Source organism: Heterodontus francisci, chromosome 2, assembly GCF_036365525.1.
Source record: "Heterodontus francisci isolate sHetFra1 chromosome 2, sHetFra1.hap1, whole genome shotgun sequence".
Taxonomy (NCBI): Eukaryota; Metazoa; Chordata; class Chondrichthyes; order Heterodontiformes; family Heterodontidae; genus Heterodontus; species Heterodontus francisci.
In genome coordinates this window covers 195258935-195273500 of record NC_090372.1, presented here as the reverse complement: position 1 = coordinate 195273500, position 14566 = coordinate 195258935, and the positions used below count along the sequence as shown (strand labels likewise).

The window sequence follows — 14566 nt, the reverse complement described above, 5'->3', positions numbered from 1 at the left end:
CTCAGTGTGTTTAAATATATATACTGGAGAATGTCACTCAGAGCTCAGTGTGTTTAAATCTCTCGACTGGAGAATATCACTCAGAGCTCAGTGTGTCGAAATATATATACTGGAGAATGTCACTCAGAGCTCAGTGTGTTGAAATCTATATACTGGAGAATGTCACTCAGAGCTCAGTCTGTTTAAATCTCTATACAGGAGAATGTCACTCAGAGCTCAGTGTGTTTAAATCTATATACTGGAGAATGTCACTCAGAGCTCAGTCTGTTTAAATCTCTATACAGGAGAATTTCACTCAGTGCTCAGTGTGTTTAAATCTATATACAGGAGAATGTCACTCAGAGCTCAGTCTGTTTAAATCTATATACAGGAGAATGTCACTCAGAGCTCAGTGTGTTTAAATCTATATACTGGAGAATGTCACTCAGAGCTCAGTCTGTTTAAATCTATATACTGGAGAATGTCACTCAGAGCTCAGTGTGTTTAAATCTATATACTGGAGAATGTCACTCAGAGCTCAGTGTGTTTAAATCTATATACAGGAGAATGTCACTGAGAGCTCAGTGTGTTTAAATCTATATACAGGACAATGTCACGCAGAGCTCAGTGTGTTTAAATCTATATACAGGAGAATGTCACTGAGAGCTCAGTGTGTTTAAATCTATATACAGGAGAATGTCACTCAGAGTTCATTGTGTTTAAATCTATATACTGGAGAATGTCACTCAGAGCTCAGTGTGCTTAAATCGATATCCAGGAGAATGTCACTCAGAGCTCAGTGGGTTGAAATCTATATACTGGAGAATGTCACGCAGAGCTCAGTGTGTTTAAATTTATATACTGGAGAATGTCACTCAGAGCTCAGTCTGTTTAAATCTATATGCAGGAGAATGTCACTCAGAGCTCAGTGTGTTTAAATCTATATACAGGAGAATGTCACTCAGAGCTCAGTGGGTTGAAATCTATATACTGGAGAATGTCACTCAGAGCTCAGTGTGTCTAAATATATATACTGGAGAATGTCACTCAGAGCTCAGTGTGTTGAAATCTATATACTGGAGAATGTCACTCAGAGCTCAGTCTGTTTAAATCTCTCGACTGGAGAATATCACTCAGAGCTCAGTGTGTTTAAATATATATACTGGAGAATGTCACTCAGAGCTCAGTGTGTTTAAATCTCTCGACTGGAGAATATCACTCAGAGCTCAGTGTGTCGAAATATATATACTGGAGAATGTCACTCAGAGCTCAGTGTGTTGAAATCTATATACTGGAGAATGTCACTCAGAGCTCAGTCTGTTTAAATCTCTCGACTGGAGAATATCACTCAGAGCTCAGTGTGCTTATATCTAAATACAGGAGAATGTCACTCAGAGCTCAGTCTGTTTAAATCTCTCGACTGGAGAATATCACTCAGAGCTCAGTGTGTTTAAATATATATACTGGAGAATGTCACTCAGAGCTCAGTCTGTTTAAATCTATATACAGGAGAATGTCACTCAGAGTTCAGTGTGTTTAAATCTATATACAGGAGAATGTCACTCAGAGTTCAGTGTGTTGAAATCTATATGCAGGAGAATGTCACTCAGAGCTCAGTGTGTTTAAATCTATATACAGGAGAATGTCACTCAGAGTTCAGTGTGTTGAAATCTATATACAGGAGAATGTCACTCAGAGCTCAGTGTGTTCAAATTTATATACTGGAGAATGTCACTCAGAGTTCAGTGTGTTTAAATCTATATACAGGAGAATGTCACTCAGAGTTCAGTGTGTCGAAATCTATATGCAGGAGAATGTCACTCAGAGCTCAGAGTGTTTAAATCTATATACAGGAGAATGTCACTCAGAGTTCAGTGTGTTGAAATCTATATGCAGGAGAATGTCACTCAGAGCTCAGTGTGTTTAAATCTATATCCAGGAGAATGTCACTCAGAGCTCAGTGTGTTTAAATCTATATACAGGAGAATGTAACTCAGAGTTCAGTGTCTGAAATCTATATACAGAAGACTGTCACTCAGAGCTCAGTGTGTTTAAATCTATATACTGGAGAATGTCACTCAGAGCTCAGTGTGTTTAATTCTATATACTGGAGAATGTCACGCAGAGCTCAGTGTGTTTAAATCCATATACTGGAGAATGTCACTCAGAGCTCAGTCTGTTTAAATCTATAGACAAGAGAATGTGACTCAGAGCTCAGTGTGTTTAAATCTTTATACAGGAGAATGTCACTCAGAGCTCAGTCTGTTTAAATCTATAGACAAGAGAATGTGACTCAGAGCTCAGTGTGTTTAAATCTATATACAGAAGACTGTCACTCAGAGCTCAGTGTGTTTAAATCTATATACTGGAGAAGGTCACTCAGAGCTCAGTGTGTTTAAATCTATATACTGGAGAATGTCACGCAGAGCTCAGTGTGTTTAAATCCATATACTGGAGAATGTCACTCAGAGCTCAGTCTGTTTAAATCGATAGACAAGAGAATGTGACTCAGAGCTCAGTGTGTTTAAATCTATATACAGGAGAATGTCACTCAGAGCTCAGTCTGTTTAAATCTATATACAAGAGAATGTGACTCAGAGCTCAGTGTGTTTAAATCTGTATACAGGAGAATGTCACGCAGAGCTCAGTGTGTTGAAATCTAAATACTGGAGAATGTCACGCAGAGCTCAGTGTGTTTAAATCCAAATACTGGAGAATGTCACTCAGAGCTCAGTCTGTTTAAATCTATAGACAAGAGAATGTGACTCAGAGCTCAGTGTGTTTAAATCTATATACAGGAGAATGTCACTCAGAGCTCAGTCTGTTTAAATCTATAGACAAGAGAATGTGACTCAGAGCTCAGTGTGTTTAAATCTATATACAGAAGACTGTCACTCAGAGCTCAGTGTGTTTAAATCTATATACTGGAGAATGTCACTCAGAGCTCAGTGTGTTTAAATCTATATACAGGAGAATGTCACTCAGAGCTCAGTGTGTTTAAATCTATATACAGGAGACTGTCACTCAGACCTCAGTGTGTATAAATCTATATACAGGAGAATGTCACGCAGAGCTCAGTGTGTTTAAATCTATATACTGGAGAATGTCACTCAGAGCTCAGTCTGTTTAAATCTATATACAGGAGAATGTCACTCAGAGCTCAGTGTGTTTAAATCTATATACAGGAGAATGTCACTCAGAGCTCAGTGTGTTTAAATCTATATACTGGAGAATGTCACGCAGAGCTAAGTGTGTTTAAATCTGTATACAGGAGAATGTCACTCAGAGCTCAGTGTGTTTAAATCTATATACTGGAGAATGTCACGCAGAGCTAAGTGTGTTTAAATCTGTATACAGGAGAATGTCACTCAGAGCTCAGTGTGTTCAAATCTATATACTGGAGAATGTCACGCAGAGCTAAGTGTGTTTAAATCTATACACAGGAGAATGTCATACAGAGTTCAGTGTGTCTAAATCTATATACAGGAGACTGTCACTCAGAACTCAGTGTGTATAAATCTATATACAGGAGAATTGCACGCAGAGCTCAGTGTGTTTAAATCTATATACAGGAGAATGTCACCCAGAGCTCAGTGTGTTTAAATCTATATACTGGAGAATGTCACTCAGAGCTCAGTCTGTTTAAATCTATATACAGGAGAATGTCACCCAGAGCTCAGTGTGTTTAAATCTATATACTGGAGAATGTCACTCAGAGCAAGTCTGTTTAAATTTATATACAGGAGAATGTCACTCAGAGCTCAGTGTATTTAAATTGATATACTGGAGAATGTCACTCAGAGCTCAGTGTGTTTAAATCTATATACTGGAGAAGTCACGCAGAGCTCAGTGTGTTTAAATCTATATACTGGTGAATGTCACTCAGAGCTCAGTGTGTTTAAATCTATATACTGGAGAACGTCACGCAGAGCTAAGTGTGTTTAAATCTATACACAGGAGAATGTCATGCAGTGTTCAGTGTGTCTAAATCTACATACAGGAGAATGTCACTCAGAGTTCAGTGTGTTGAAATCCAAATGCAGGAGAATGTAACTCAGAGCTCATTGTGTATAAATCTATATGCAGGAGAATGTCACTGAGAGTTCAGTCTGTTTAAATCTATATGCAGGAGAATATACCTCAGAGTTCAGTGTGCGAAATCTAAATACAGGAGAATGTCACTCAGAGCTCAGTGTGTTTAAATCTATATACAGGAGAATGTCACTCAGAGCTCAGTGTGTTGAAATCTATATACTGGAGAATGTCACTCAGAGCTCAGTCTGTTTAAATCTCTCGACTGGAGAATATCACTCAGAGCTCAGTGTGTTTAAATATATATACTGGAGAATGTCACTCAGAGCTCAGTGTGTTTAAATCTCTCGACTGGAGAATATCACTCAGAGCTCAGTGTGTCTAAATATATATACTGGAGAATGTCACTCAGAGCTCAGTGTGTTGAAATCTATATACTGGAGAATGTCACTCAGAGCTCAGTCTGTTTAAATCTCTCGACTGGAGAATATCACTCAGAGCTCAGTGTGCTTATATCTAAATACAGGAGAATGTTACTCAGAGCTCAGTCTGTTTAAATCTCTCGACTGGAGAATATCACTCAGAGCTCAGTGTGTTTAAATATATATACTGGAGAATGTCACTCAGAGCTCAGTCTGTTTAAATCTATATACAGGAGAATGTCACTCAGAGTTCAGTGTGTTTAAATCTATATACAGGAGAATGTCACTCAGAGTTCAGTGTGTTGAAATCTATATGCAGGAGAATGTCACTCAGAGCTCAGTGTGTTTAAATCTATATACAGGAGAATGTCACTCAGAGTTCAGTGTGTTGAAATCTATATACAGGAGAATGTCACTCAGAGCTCAGTGTGTTCAAATTTATATACTGGAGAATGTCACTCAGAGTTCAGTGTGTTTAAATCTATATACAGGAGAATGTCACTCAGAGTTCAGTGTGTCGAAATCTATATGCAGGAGAATGTCACTCAGAGCTCAGAGTGTTTAAATCTATATACAGGAGAATGTCACTCAGAGTTCAGTGTGTTGAAATCTATATGCAGGAGAATGTCACTCAGAGCTCAGTGTGTTTAAATCTATATCCAGGAGAATGTCACTCAGAGCTCAGTGTGTTTAAATCTATATACAGGAGAATGTAACTCAGAGTTCAGTGTCTGAAATCTATATACAGAAGACTGTCACTCAGAGCTCAGTGTGTTTAAATCTATATACTGGAGAATGTCACTCAGAGCTCAGTGTGTTTAATTCTATATACTGGAGAATGTCACGCAGAGCTCAGTGTGTTTAAATCCATATACTGGAGAATGTCACTCAGAGCTCAGTCTGTTTAAATCTATAGACAAGAGAATGTGACTCAGAGCTCAGTGAGTTTAAATCTATATACAGGAGAATGTCACTCAGAGCTCAGTCTGTTTAAATCTATAGACAAGAGAATGTGACTCAGAGCTCAGTGTGTTTAAATCTATATACAGAAGACTGTCACTCAGAGCTCAGTGTGTTTAAATCTATATACTGGAGAATGTCACTCAGAGCTCAGTGTGTTTAAATCTATATACTGGAGAATGTCACGCAGAGCTCAGTGTGTTTAAATCCATATACTGGAGAATGTCACTCAGAGCTCAGTCTGTTTAAATCGATAGACAAGAGAATGTGACTCAGAGCTCAGTGTGTTTAAATCTATATACAGGAGAATGTCACTCAGAGCTCAGTCTGTTTAAATCTATATACAAGAGAATGTGACTCAGAGCTCAGTGTGTTTAAATCTGTATACAGGAGAATGTCACGCAGAGCTCAGTGTGTTGAAATCTAAATACTGGAGAATGTCACGCAGAGCTCAGTGTGTTTAAATCCATATACTGGAGAATGTCACTCAGAGCTCAGTCTGTTTAAATCTATAGACAAGAGAATGTGACTCAGAGCTCAGTGTGTTTAAATCTATATACAGGAGAATGTCACTCAGAGCTCAGTCTGTTTAAATCTATAGACAAGAGAATGTGACTCAGAGCTCAGTGTGTTTAAATCTATATACAGAAGACTGTCACTCAGAGCTCAGTGTGTTTAAATCTATATACTGGAGAATGTCACTCAGAGCTCAGTGTGTTTAAATCTATATACAGGAGAATGTCACTCAGAGCTCAGTGTGTTTAAATCTATATACAGGAGACTGTCACTCAGACCTCAGTGTGTATAAATCTATATACAGGAGAATGTCACGCAGAGCTCAGTGTGTTTAAATCTATATACTGGAGAATGTCACTCAGAGCTCAGTCTGTTTAAATCTATATACAGGAGAATGTCACTCAGAGCTCAGTGTGTTTAAATCTATATACAGGAGAATGTCACTCAGAGCTCAGTGTGTTTAAATCTATATACTGGAGAATGTCACGCAGAGCTAAGTGTGTTTAAATCTGTATACAGGAGAATGTCACTCAGAGCTCAGTGTGTTTAAATCTATATACTGGAGAATGTCACGCAGAGCTAAGTGTGTTTAAATCTGTATACAGGAGAATGTCACTCAGAGCTCAGTGTGTTCAAATCTATATACTGGAGAATGTCACGCAGAGCTAAGTGTGTTTAAATCTATACACAGGAGAATGTCATACAGAGTTCAGTGTGTCTAAATCTATATACAGGAGACTGTCACTCAGAACTCAGTGTGTATAAATCTATATACAGGAGAATGTCACGCAGAGCTCAGTCTGTTTAAATCTATATACAGGAGAATGTCACCCAGAGCTCAGTGTGTTTAAATCTATATACTGGAGAATGTCACTCAGAGCTCAGTCTGTTTAAATCTATATACAGGAGAATGTCACCCAGAGCTCAGTGTGTTTAAATCTATATACTGGAGAATGTCACTCAGAGCAAGTCTGTTTAAATCTATATACAGGAGAATGTCACTCAGAGCTCAGTGTATTTAAATTGATATACTGGAGAATGTCACTCAGAGCTCAGTGTGTTTAAATCTATATACTGGAGAAGTCACGCAGAGCTCAGTGTGTTTAAATCTATATACTGGTGAATGTCACTCAGAGCTCAGTGTGTTTAAATCTATATACTGGAGAACGTCACGCAGAGCTAAGTGTGTTTAAATCTATACACAGGAGAATGTCATGCAGTGTTCAGTGTGTCTAAATCTACATACAGGAGAATGTCACTCAGAGTTCAGTGTGTTGAAATCCAAATGCAGGAGAATGTAACTCAGAGCTCATTGTGTATAAATCTATATGCAGGAGAATGTCACTGAGAGTTCAGTCTGTTTAAATCTATATGCAGGAGAATATACCTCAGAGTTCAGTGTGCTAAATCTAAATACAGGAGAATGTCACTCAGAGCTCAGTGTGTTTAAATCTATATACAGGAGAATGTCACTCAGAGCTCAGTGTGTTGAAATCTATATACTGGAGAATGTCACTCAGAGCTCAGTCTGTTTAAATCTCTCGACTGGAGAATATCACTCAGAGCTCAGTGTGTTTAAATATATATACTGGAGAATGTCACTCAGAGCTCAGTGTGTTTAAATCTCTCGACTGGAGAATATCACTCAGAGCTCAGTGTGTCTAAATATATATACTGGAGAATGTCACTCAGAGCTCAGTGTGTTGAAATCTATATACTGGAGAATGTCACTCAGAGCTCAGTCTGTTTAAATCTCTCGACTGGAGAATATCACTCAGAGCTCAGTGTGCTTATATCTAAATACAGGAGAATGTTACTCAGAGCTCAGTCTGTTTAAATCTCTCGACTGGAGAATATCACTCAGAGCTCAGTGTGTTTAAATATATATACTGGAGAATGTCACTCAGAGCTCAGTCTGTTTAAATCTATATACAGGAGAATGTCACTCAGAGTTCAGTGTGTTTAAATCTATATACAGGAGAATGTCACTCAGAGTTCAGTGTGTTGAAATCTATATGCAGGAGAATGTCACTCAGAGCTCAGTGTGTTTAAATCTATATACAGGAGAATGTCACACAGAGTTCAGTGTGTTGAAATCTATATACAGGAGAATGTCACTCAGAGCTCAGTGTGTTCAAATTTCTATACTGGAGAATGTCACTCAGAGTTCAGTGTGTTTAAATCTATATACAGGAGAATGTCACTCAGAGTTCAGTGTGTTGAAATCTATATGCAGGAGAATGTCACTCAGAGCTCAGAGTGTTTAAATCTATATACAGGAGAATGTCACTCAGAGTTCAGTGTGTTGAAATCTATATGCAGGAGAATGTCACTCAGAGCTCAGTGTGTTTAAATCTATATCCAGGAGAATGTCACTCAGAGCTCAGTGTGTTTAAATCTATATACAGGAGAATGTAACTCAGAGTTCAGTGTCTGAAATCTATATACAGAAGACTGTCTCTCAGAGCTCAGTGTGTTTAAATCTATATACTGGAGAATGTCACTCAGAGCTCAGTGTGTTTAATTCCATATACTGGAGAATGTCACTCAGAGCTCAGTCTGTTTAAATCTATATACAGGAGAATGTCACTCAGAGCTCAGTCTGTTTAAATCTATAGACAAGAGAATGTGACTCAGAGCTCAGTGTGTTTAAATCTATATACAGAATACTGTCACTCAGAGCTCAGTGTGTTTAAATCTATATACTGGAGAATGTCACTCAGAGCTCAGTGTGTTTAAATCTATATACTGGAGAATGTCACTCAGAGCTCAGTCTGTTTAAATCGATAGACAAGAGAATGTGACTCAGAGCTCAGTGTGTTTAAATCTATATACAGGAGAATGTCACTCAGAGCTCAGTGTGTTTAAATCTGTATACAGGAGAATGTCACTCAGAGCTCAGTGTGTTGAAATCTATATACTGGAGAATGTCACGCAGAGCTCAGTGTGTTTAAATCCATATACTGGAGAATGTCACTCAGAGCTCAGTCTGTTTAAATCTATAGACAAGAGAATGTGACTCAGAGCTCAGTGTGTTTAAATCTATATACAGGAGAATGTCACTCAGAGCTCAGTCTGTTTAAATCTATATACAAGAGAATGTGACTCAGAGCTCAGTGTGTTTAAATCTGTATACAGGAGAATGTCACGCAGAGCTCAGTGTGTTGAAATCTAAATACTGGAGAATGTCACGCAGAGCTCAGTGTGTTTAAATCCAAATACTGGAGAATGTCACTCAGAGCTCAGTCTGTTTAAATCTATAGACAAGAGAATGTGACTCAGAGCTCAGTGTGTTTAAATCTATATACAGGAGAATGTCACTCAGAGCTCAGTCTGTTTAAATCTATAGACAAGAGAATGTGACTCAGAGCTCAGTGTGTTTAAATCTATATACAGAAGACTGTCACTCAGAGCTCAGTGTGTTTAAATCTATATACTGGAGAATGTCACTCAGAGCTCAGTGTGTTTAAATCTATATACAGGAGAATGTCACTCAGAGCTCAGTGTGTTTAAATCTATATACAGGAGACTGTCACTCAGACCTCAGTGTGTATAAATCTATATACAGGAGAATGTCACGCAGAGCTCAGTGTGTTTAAATCTATATACTGGAGAATGTCACTCAGAGCTCAGTCTGTTTAAATCTATATACAGGAGAATGTCACTCAGAGCTCAGTGTGTTTAAATCTATATACAGGAGAATGTCACTCAGAGCTCAGTGTGTTTAAATCTATATACTGGAGAATGTCACGCAGAGCTAAGTGTGTTTAAATCTGTATACAGGAGAATGTCACTCAGAGCTCAGTGTGTTTAAATCTATATACTGGAGAATGTCACGCAGAGCTAAGTGTGTTTAAATCTGTATACAGGAGAATGTCACTCAGAGCTCAGTGTGTTCAAATCTATATACTGGAGAATGTCACGCAGAGCTAAGTGTGTTTAAATCTATACACAGGAGAATGTCATACAGAGTTCAGTGTGTCTAAATCTATATACAGGAGACTGTCACTCAGAACTCAGTGTGTATAAATCTATATACAGGAGAATGTCACGCAGAGCTCAGTGTGTTTAAATCTATATACAGGAGAATGTCACCCAGAGCTCAGTGTGTTTAAATCTATATACTGGAGAATGTCACTCAGAGCTCAGTCTGTTTAAATCTATATACAGGAGAATGTCACCCAGAGCTCAGTGTGTTTAAATCTATATACTGGAGAATGTCACTCAGAGCAAGTCTGTTTAAATCTATATACAGGAGAATGTCACTCAGAGCTCAGTGTATTTAAATTGATATACTGGAGAATGTCACTCAGAGCTCAGTGTGTTTAAATCTATATACTGGAGAAGTCACGCAGAGCTCAGTGTGTTTAAATCTATATACTGGTGAATGTCACTCAGAGCTCAGTGTGTTTAAATCTATATACTGGAGAACGTCACGCAGAGCTAAGTGTGTTTAAATCTATACACAGGAGAATGTCATGCAGTGTTCAGTGTGTCTAAATCTACATACAGGAGAATGTCACTCAGAGTTCAGTGTGTTGAAATCCAAATGCAGGAGAATGTAACTCAGAGCTCATTGTGTATAAATCTATATGCAGGAGAATGTCACTGAGAGTTCAGTCTGTTTAAATCTATATGCAGGAGAATATACCTCAGAGTTCAGTGCGCTAAATCTAAATACAGGAGAATGTCACTCAGAGCTCAGTGTGTTTAAATCTATATACAGGAGAATGTCACTCAGAGCTCAGTGTGTTGAAATCTATATACTGGAGAATGTCACTCAGAGCTCAGTCTGTTTAAATCTCTCGACTGGAGAATATCACTCAGAGCTCAGTGTGTTTAAATATATATACTGGAGAATGTCACTCAGAGCTCAGTGTGTTTAAATCTCTCGACTGGAGAATATCACTCAGAGCTCAGTGTGTCTAAATATATATACTGGAGAATGTCACTCAGAGCTCAGTGTGTTGAAATCTATATACTGGAGAATGTCACTCAGAGCTCAGTCTGTTTAAATCTCTCGACTGGAGAATATCACTCAGAGCTCAGTGTGCTTATATCTAAATACAGGAGAATGTCACTCAGAGCTCAGTCTGTTTAAATCTCTCGACTGGAGAATATCACTCAGAGCTCAGTGTGTTTAAATATATATACTGGAGAATGTCACTCAGAGCTCAGTCTGTTTAAATCTATATACAGGAGAATGTCACTCAGAGTTCAGTGTGTTTAAATCTATATACAGGAGAATGTCACTCAGAGTTCAGTGTGTTGAAATCTATATGCAGGAGAATGTCACTCAGAGCTCAGTGTGTTTAAATCTATATACAGGAGAATGTCACTCAGAGTTCAGTGAGTTGAAATCTATATACAGGAGAATGTCACTCAGAGCTCAGTGTGTTCAAATTTATATACTGGAGAATGTCACTCAGAGTTCAGTGTGTTTAAATCTATATACAGGAGAATGTCACTCAGAGTTCAGTGTGTTGAAATCTATATGCAGGAGAATGTCACTCAGAGCTCAGAGTGTTTAAATCTATATACAGGAGAATGTCACTCAGAGTTCAGTGTGTTGAAATCTATATGCAGGAGAATGTCACTCAGAGCTCAGTGTGTTTAAATCCAGATCCAGGAGAATGTCACTCAGAGCTCAGTGTGTTTAAATCTATATACAGGAGAATGTAACTCAGAGTTCAGTGTCTGAAATCTATATACAGAAGACTGTCTCTCAGAGCTCAGTGTGTTTAAATCTATATACTGGAGAATGTCACTCAGAGCTCAGTGTGTTTAATTCTATATACTGGAGAATGTCACGCAGAGCTCAGTGTGTTTAAATCCATATACTGGAGAATGTCACTCAGAGCTCAGTCTGTTTAAATCTATAGACAAGAGAATGTGACTCAGAGCTCAGTGTGTTTAAATCTATATACAGAAGACTGTCACTCAGAGCTCAGTGTGTTTAAATCTATATACTGGAGAATGTCACTCAGAGCTCAGTGTGTTTAAATCTATATACTGGAGAATGTCACGCAGAGCTCAGTGTGTTTAAATCCATATACTGGAGAATGTCACTCAGAGCTCAGTCTGTTTAAAACGATAGACAAGAGAATGTGACTCAGAGCTCAGTGTGTTTAAATCTATATACAGGAGAATGTCACTCAGAGCTCAGTGTGTTTAAATCTGTATACAGGAGAATGTCACTCAGAGCTCAGTGTGTTGAAATCTATATACTGGAGAATGTCACGCAGAGCTCAGTGTGTTTAAATCCATATACTGGAGAATGTCACTCAGAGCTCAGTCTGTTTAAATCTATAGACAAGAGAATGTGACTCAGAGCTCAGTGTGTTTAAATCTATATACAGGAGAATGTCACTCAGAGCTCAGTCTGTTTAAATCTATATACAAGAGAATGTGACTCAGAGCTCAGTGTGTTTAAATCTGTATACAGGAGAATGTCACGCAGAGCTCAGTGTGTTGAAATCTAAATACTGGAGAATGTCACGCAGAGCTCAGTGTGTTTAAATCCAAATACTGGAGAATGTCACTCAGAGCTCAGTCTGTTTAAATCTATAGACAAGAGAATGTGACTCAGAGCTCAGTGTGTTTAAATCTATATACAGGAGAATGTCACTCAGAGCTCAGTCTGTTTAAATCTATAGACAAGAGAATGTGACTCAGAGCTCAGTGTGTTTAAATCTATATACAGAAGACTGTCACTCAGAGCTCAGTGTGTTTAAATCTATATACTGGAGAATGTCACTCAGAGCTCAGTGTGTTTAAATCTATATACAGGAGAATGTCACTCAGAGCTCAGTGTGTTGAAATCTATATACAGGAGACTGTCACTCAGACCTCAGTGTGTATAAATCTATATACAGGAGAATGTCACGCAGAGCTCAGTGTGTTTAAATCTATATACTGGAGAATGTCACTCAGAGCTCAGTCTGTTTAAATCTATATACAGGAGAATGTCACTCAGAGCTCAGTGTGTTTAAATCTATATACTGGAGAATGTCACGCAGAGCTCAGTGTGTTTAAATCTATATGCAGGAGAATGTCACTCAGAGTTCTGTGTGTTTAAATCTATGTAATGGAGAATGTCACTCTGAGTTCAGTGTGTTTGATACTATATAAAGGAGAATGTCACTCAGAGCTCAGTGTGTTTAAATCGAAACAGGGGAATGTCACTCAGAGCTCAGTGTGTTTTAAATTATATACAGGAGAATGTCACTCAGAGCTCAGTCTGTTTAAATCTATGTACAGGAGAATGTCACTCAGAGCTCAGTGTGTTTAAATCTAAATACAGGAGAATGTCACTCAGAGTTCAGTCCGTTTAAATCTGTATACAGGAGAATGTCACTCAGAGCTCAGTGTGTTTAAATCTATATACTGGAGAATGTCACGCAGAGCTCAGTGTGTTTAAATCTATATGCAGGAGAATGTCACTCAGAGTTCAGTCTGTTTAAATCTATGTACAGGAGAATGTCACTCAGAGCTCAGTGTGTTTAAATCTATTTTCAGGACAATGTCACTCAGAGCTCAGTGTGTATAAATCTAAATACAGGAGACTGTCACTCAGAGTTCAGCGTGTATAAAACTATATCCTGGAGAAAGTCACTCAGTGCTCAATGTGTTTAAATCTATATACTGGAGAATGTTGCTCAGAGCTCGGTGTGTTTAAATCCATTTGGAGGAAAATGTCACTCAGATTTCAGTGCGTTTAAATCTATACACAGGAGACTGTCACTCAGAGCTCAGTGTGTTTAACACTACATACTGGAGAATGTCACGCAGAGCTCAGTGTGTTTAAATCTCTATACAGGAGAATGTCACTCAGAGCTCAGTGTGTTTAAATCTATATACAGGAGAATGTCACTCAGAGCTCAGTCTGTTTAAATCTATGTACAGCAGAATGTCACTCAGAGCTCAGTGTGTCTTAAACTATATACAGGAGAATGTCACTCAGAGCTCAGTCTGTTTAAATCTATGTACAGCAGAATGTCACTCAGAGCTCAGTGTGTCTTAAACTATATACTGGAGAATGTCACTCAGAGCTCAGTGTGTTTGAATCTCTATACAGGAGAATGTCACTCAGAGCTCAGTGTGTTTTAAACTATATACAGGAGAATGTCAATCAGAGCTCAGTCTGTTTAAATCTATATTCAGGAGAATGTCACTCTGAGATCAGTGTGTTTAAATCGATATACAGCAGAATATCACTCAGAGCTAAGTCTGTTTAAATCTATATATTGGAGAATGTCACTCAGAGCTCAGTGTGTTTAAATCTCTATACAGGAGAATGTCACTCAGAGCTCAGTGTGTTTAAATCTATATACAGGAGAATGTCACTCAGAGCTCAGTCTGTTTAAATCGATGTACAGCAGAATGTCACTCAGAGCTCAGTGTGTCTTAAACTATATACAGGAGAATGTCACTCAGAGCTCAGTCTGTTTAAATCTATGTACAGGAGAATGTCACTCAGAGCTCAGTCTGTTTAAATCTCTATCCAGGAGAATGTCACTCAGAGCTCAGTGTGTTTTAAACTATATGCAGGAGAATGTCACTCAGAGCTCAGTCTGTTTAAATCTATGTACAGGAGAATGTCACTCAGAGCTCAGTCTGTTTAAATCTCTATACAGGAGAATGTCACTCAGAGCTCA

General features: G+C 38.3%; 1 protein-coding gene across 3 annotated transcripts in view; it reads right to left on the bottom strand.

The window, feature by feature from the left end:
* Positions 1-14566, bottom strand: part of ptprn2 (protein tyrosine phosphatase receptor type N2) — a 1372445-nt gene that overhangs the window by 184493 nt on the left and 1173386 nt on the right. The gene's annotated exons all lie outside the window — the stretch shown is intronic.